A 6,188-nucleotide genomic window follows, 5' to 3' on the forward strand; every position below is an offset into this window, starting at 1 on the left:
AGCAAACTAGATTGATTTGTGATAGTGACACTCCCATATTTCTTTTTTGTTGGTGGTGGGCTAGATATGGGGCTATCACAGTTCAACAAGAAAGTCATAGTAAAGCCACATACAAAATATCCTTCTGCTCCAACTGGGGTGTGTGTGTGGGAGGGGTATTTTTAAAAAACATTAATTTTATGGTAGTATCTAAAAGCTAGTCAGGATCGAGATGTGCTAGGCTGTATGACATCCTTGCCCCGAGTGTCCTGCAGAGCTTGCTGGCTAAGATCTTATAAGATTTTGCTCTTTGGTTTGTTTGTCTTTTAGAAAAAAATCACAAACTTTTAGATCTTTGAACTCATCTGGTTTATGGATGAGTTTTATGCAGAGTTTTGTTCAGGCATTGGTTAACTTTCCATATATTAGCATGAGAGCTGTTGGAGTGTTTCTGAAGTGTTAAATCCATAGCATTGCTATCTCCTTACACCAGAGCTGGGACATACTTCTTTTGCCAGATGACGGGGGGGGGGGAGGGAGTTGAGTTTAAGATAGCTTAATATTTACAATTTGTAGGGACATTTTTGTGAGCAAACATACCACAAGCTTCAAAAATAACTTAGGCAAGTTTTCCTAAACCTACTATAAATATAAAACCATTAAACCACTCCACAGCTTTCTTAGGGATAGATGGCCTTTTAGATAGATGGTCTTTATGTATCCCATGTATATCATAGCTTCTCGTGTGTTTCTACCTGCTTAGCTCTTCAGTGCCGACTAGTTCTAGCAACTGACTGTTAAGGGGGAGGAATCTGTCATTTCTCATTGAAACAGTTGTTTTAAATTTCAGGCTTCAGTTTTTTTCATTGAAATATTTACTAGCATAGCTTAGGCTAGAAAACAATATTTAAATCTAGTGATTATCTATACATTATTTAGTGATTTAGAATATGTAAACCTCAGGACACTTGCATTTTATAATTCTGTGGGGAGTTTTAAATGCAGCAAATAACCCTTAAAAAAGCACTTGAACAAATTGCATTTTTAACTACACGTGATGCATTGTATTCCTATTTACTATCCCAAAGGCAAGTGTGTGAAATAGCGGGCAGCTTCTAATGAAGACATTTGGCAAATGCTTTTTACCTGTTACTGCTCAGCAAGAGGAGATATTTTAAGATGCATATTAGTGGCTTTTAACCATTAAATAGCCTATTCCTCGTGGCATTAGGAAGCAATTCAGCCTCACAAAGTTCATCCCATCTTCTCAGGCTGTGTTAAAGAATTGTCTGATTTATCCCTTTCCACCCCCGAACACAGTGACGTGGATTTGTTGTGTACATAACACAGTAGTGTTATCAGAGAATTAACCCTGCTTATGAACTTGAGAGAAAATCACTCTTTTAACTCTGACAGACATCTGCAATCATGAAAAGCATCTCACTCCATCTGCCACAACTGCATGCTGTTTTGATGAAGGCAGAGTGGCCCTAGTCCCTTACTTCTCAACGAGATGCTAAGGTTATCAGGCAGTCTTGCTCTGAACTGATGGAAAGGTTACCAAACTCTCATACAGCTGAATGTTGTATAGCATTTTACCAAAGATTGCTCAAAACCCAGCAGCAGTAGGAATAACAATTCCAATCTCTCTCATGCCAAAGAACTTCTAGCTGTTATAGTGTGCCCCTAACTCTACCAATGCAGTTTCACCAGCACAGGTAACATGTACATAAATAGTTTGTGATATTTGTCCACAGATCAGAACAAGCAACTTAATTTTCATTACAGACTCAATTTTTTGATTTCCCACCTTAAAGCATCTTAATGGGGGCCTGATTTTCACATAATGCTGAGCACCCATCCTGTGAAAATCAGAACCCTGTAGGGTGTCTCAAGTTGGACACCCAAAATAAAGACTCGCTTTGAAAACTTACACCTGAGTCTTTGTCCTGGAATATGCAATGGGAAACAGTGCTGCATCCCCTGCAGAAACAAGCTCTTAAGTATTTATAATGTGCCCATGTAGACACTGAAATATCAACCTCTACCACCACCTACTCTGCCCTGATTACCTCATTTAAATAAAGAGATTTAGACTATTCATTGAGCCTACATCTCAAAGAGGCTAAATTCAATACTAAATTTGAAAGCCTTTCACATTATTGTACCTGGAGCTGCCAAAAGTGCCTTCAGACTGATGGTTTGCTTTTAGACTCATCTGCTAAGCACTTTCTTTGCCCAACTGCTGCTATTTACACGTTCTGGATGAGCCTTGAAGCAGAGGGCCTGGCCACTTGAAGTAATTAAAATCCCCTTGAGCATTTTGTTAAGAGTGGAAGTGTTAAAACAGTGTGTCCTGCCCAAATTTCAGCTTCGCTAACTACATTACCTTGGCGTTTTCAGTTGGATACGGCAGTCCTCTTCGTATTTCTCTTTAGTGTTTTTGTGAACTTTTAAACAGTTACCCTGTTTTGTCCCAGAGGAGGCTGCATTTTGGTGGCAAGTGAAGTAAATTCTTCTTCTTCGAGTGCTGGTCCCTTTGTGGATTCCTTACGTGGGTGCGCATGCACGCCATGCACCGAAGCTGGAACTGTTTATAGTAGTGTCCATCAACCCGCATGTGCATCGTGCGTTGGCCACGTAGTGCATCGAGCTCTCAGGAGACTGCATGGGCTGACGCCCCTCCAGTTCCCTGTTACTGCCACGTGGCCAGAGTCAGAACCTCTCTTCCTCCTCGCTCTTAGCTAGCTAAGAAGCCCTTTTCTTCAAAATACTCTTTTTATAGTTGTAGTGTATATAGTTCTTCTAGTTGTAGAGTGAGTTAGTCTAGTTAAAACCATTAGTTCCCCTTGCAAGGCACCCCCGCTCTTCCAGGGGACTATGTCTCAGCAAGCCAGCTTTAAAAGCTGTGCGTCATGCCTCCATCATTCTCTGTAGGTGACGAGCACCAGTGGTGTTTGACTGCCTCAGAGAGGCTCACGTTGTTGCCCGCTGCTCCATTTGCCTCTCCTTTCCTCGGTGGACTTGCGAAGTTAGAGAACTTTGCCTCTGGAAACACCTTAGGAGGAGGTAATGCACTCACATGCACATTCAGATCCGGGACCGGCTTATCTGCCAGAGCGCCGTGCCTCACCATCAGTGAGCGCTCCCCTGGCTCCCTCCACTGACCCCGTCGACAAAGGCCAACCGTGCTCATAAGAAGCACAGCCACGGGTATAAGGGCAGCTCCACAACAGAGACGGCTCTAAAGCACAGTGTTGCTTCCCTGAGCCGTGCCAGGTCGGGTGAGCAGCTGCACGTCAATACGGCTGCTCCACCACTGAAGAAGACCAAAACGGAGCACAGGTCTAAACACTGTAAAGACCAGCTTGTCCCATCTTCACCCCCAGCACCGTCCATGGTACTGGGACCATTTTGCGCCTGGTCCCGTGCGCACCTGGCCATTTGTTCTCACACCAGTGGCCAAACTCTTGATGCCATATGCTGGCTCTCCAGCGCCCTTGGAGCTCCCATCCCCTGCACATGAGCCACTGTTATTCGAACAGCACTCCGCTCCCATTCACTCCGCCAGCTCTGTTGCTGATCGGATTGGCTTCACACACCTATGCTGCACATCACCGGTACTGCCTGTTCCAATGGCACAGCTTTTCACAGATCGACCTTCTGAATCAAAGTGATCTTCGGAACCAGACTCTACATTTTCACTGGTGGATTATTGAGCCTGGAATCTAGGCATCTACCCGATATAGCAGTGTACGGACCTTGTACGGAGGCATGGTTCCATTACCCTCGCAAACCTCCATTTCCTGCGAATCCCTATGCCTGGCTCTATTGGCATGCTTGAGACCACGGCCACGGCAGACCCACTATCCCCTCACCGCCAACCTTTGCCTGTTCACAGTGCCCCTGCCTCAGTCTATGAGAAACCTCGGGACACTGCCTCACCACCCATGCCATTGGCACCGCTGGTCCCGACTGGTGCCTCATTGTCCCAACAGGAGGCACTCATGCAGCCTTCCCTTTTGCCCCCTGATGACCACAACCAATATCAGGATTTGCTTTGTCGTATGACTGGAACTCTCATCCTTCCAGTGGAAGACTGCAAGACTCCCAGGACTAATTCCTGGACATTTGCAGCCAGCTGGTCCATAATGAATGGCATTCCCCATCCATAGTGCGTCTTTGCAACCAGCTCAGGCCATCTGACACACCCCAGCTTCTTGTGCTTCCACACTGAAGTGGGCAGAGCGATGCTACTTTGTCCCGGCTAAGAACACATTTTTTTGTTCTCTCATATCCTCCTCCCGAACTCTCCAGTGGTGCAGGTAGTGTGGTGAGTGTGCCTGCCATCAACAACTGAAAGCCACTCCACCAGATCAGACCACCAAAAACTTGACTTGCTTGGGCACAAAGTCTACACCTCTGCAGGCCTACAATTGCGCATCGCCAGTTACCAAGCCATACTGGCAAAGTACAACTGTATCTCATACTCCAAACTGGTAGAGTTTCAGACATTCCTCCTGGAGGACAAAAAGGCTGAGTTTAAATTGATGAGGGTAAACTGGTAGCAAAGGTCGCCCTTCAAGCAGCGGTTGATGCCACGAATGCAGCGTCTTGCTCCCTCATATGTAGTGTGGTGCTTTGTTGTGACTTCTGGCTCCAATGCTTCAGCTTCCCCAAAGAGTTTCAGACCACACTTGAAGACCTCCCGTTTGACAATCAAAAACTAGCAATAAAACTCGTGATTCTTTCCATTCGCTCAAGGACTCTCAAGCCACACAAGGACAAGATTTCCCTTATACTTCATAAGTTTCTACTCAAGGTGGTCTCTCTGTTCTACCTCAACCAATCAATTCACCTCCCAACCGTCTATCCCAAACCACACCTGTAACCGCACATTACATTCCCTCAACGTCAGCCACACGCTGGCCTTCTCTCTCCAGCGCACCCGCACTTTCCAAGCCGAGCCTCAACTTTTCCTCGCCTTTGCAGAGCCTTGCTAAGGCCATGCTCTTTCACCACAACGCCTCTGTAAATGGATCTCTCATTATGCTGTGTTTCCCATGTCTCTCTGCCGCCTGGCAGCACTGCCCACTCTATACCAGCACAAGCCGCCACATCCGCCCTTCTAGCAGACATCCCGTGGCAGGACATTTGTAGTGCGGTCACATGGTCCTCCATCCACACTTTCACCACTGACTATGCCATCGGACCAGCAGATGCTGCAGTTGGATGCATAGTCCTACACACACTCTTCCAGCAAGCCCTTGCTCCCACCTTCAGTGAACACTGCTCACTATGCTACCTACGTAGAGAGTCCACACAGGGACCAGCACTCAAAGAAGAAATGGAGGTTACTTACTGTAACAGGAGGTTCTTCGAGATGTGTGGTTCCTATCTGGATTCCAATCCTGCCCCCTATCCCCTCTGCTACGGGCTCTGTGTCCCTTGGTGAGAGGGAGGTAAAGGGGCGTCGACTTGCGAAGTCTCATAAGAACTTGGACACGCCACACGTGGCTGATGCATGACATACACGCGGGTCGGCAGACACTACTACAGGTTGTTCCAGCTCATGGCGCACATGCACACCCACGTATGGAATCCAGATAGGGACCACACATCTCATAGAACCTCCAGTTACAGTAACCTCCATTTTCAGCTATTGCCTTAAATCCCTTTCCTTCAACTCCACAATGGATTTCCTCCTGTCTGGCTTCTGCCCTTTCTGCTCTGCTGAAACTGCTCTTACCCAGGTATCTGTCAGCCTCTTTCCAGGCAAACCTCAATGTCTCTGGCCATCCCCTTCCTTGTAAAGGTCTTTAATCCTGCATCATTGAAGTAAAAGGAAGCTTTAGCCATTGACTTCAATGAGCGCAGGATTAGGCAATAAGGCCCAGATCCTCAAAGGTATTTAGGTATTGAAATCAGTGGGAGTTAGGTGCTTAAAAGATCTGGTCCTAAATACTTTCAGTGGCTCCCTTTTCCTCAGCACACCAATTTCAAGCCTTTTTCTCCCCCATCTCTAACTCTTCACAGATCTGCCCCTCCTTTCTCACTCTTGTCAACACATGCCCCTTCCAACAATGCCAGCTTTAATATCCCAACTGTTTGCTTCTCTCACAGTTATCTGTGCTCTTTTTTCCATGCTATCCTTGTGCTTTCAGTGCCCTCTGTGGATTAATCTAAAAGGACACTCCGCTCTCCAGGCT

The sequence above is a fragment of the Emydura macquarii genome, unplaced genomic scaffold, assembly GCF_026122565.2.
Source record: "Emydura macquarii macquarii isolate MOO-44397 ecotype Brisbane River unplaced genomic scaffold, CSIRO-AGI_Emac_v2 contig_2422, whole genome shotgun sequence".
In the NCBI taxonomy this organism is placed as follows: domain Eukaryota; kingdom Metazoa; phylum Chordata; order Testudines; family Chelidae; genus Emydura; species Emydura macquarii.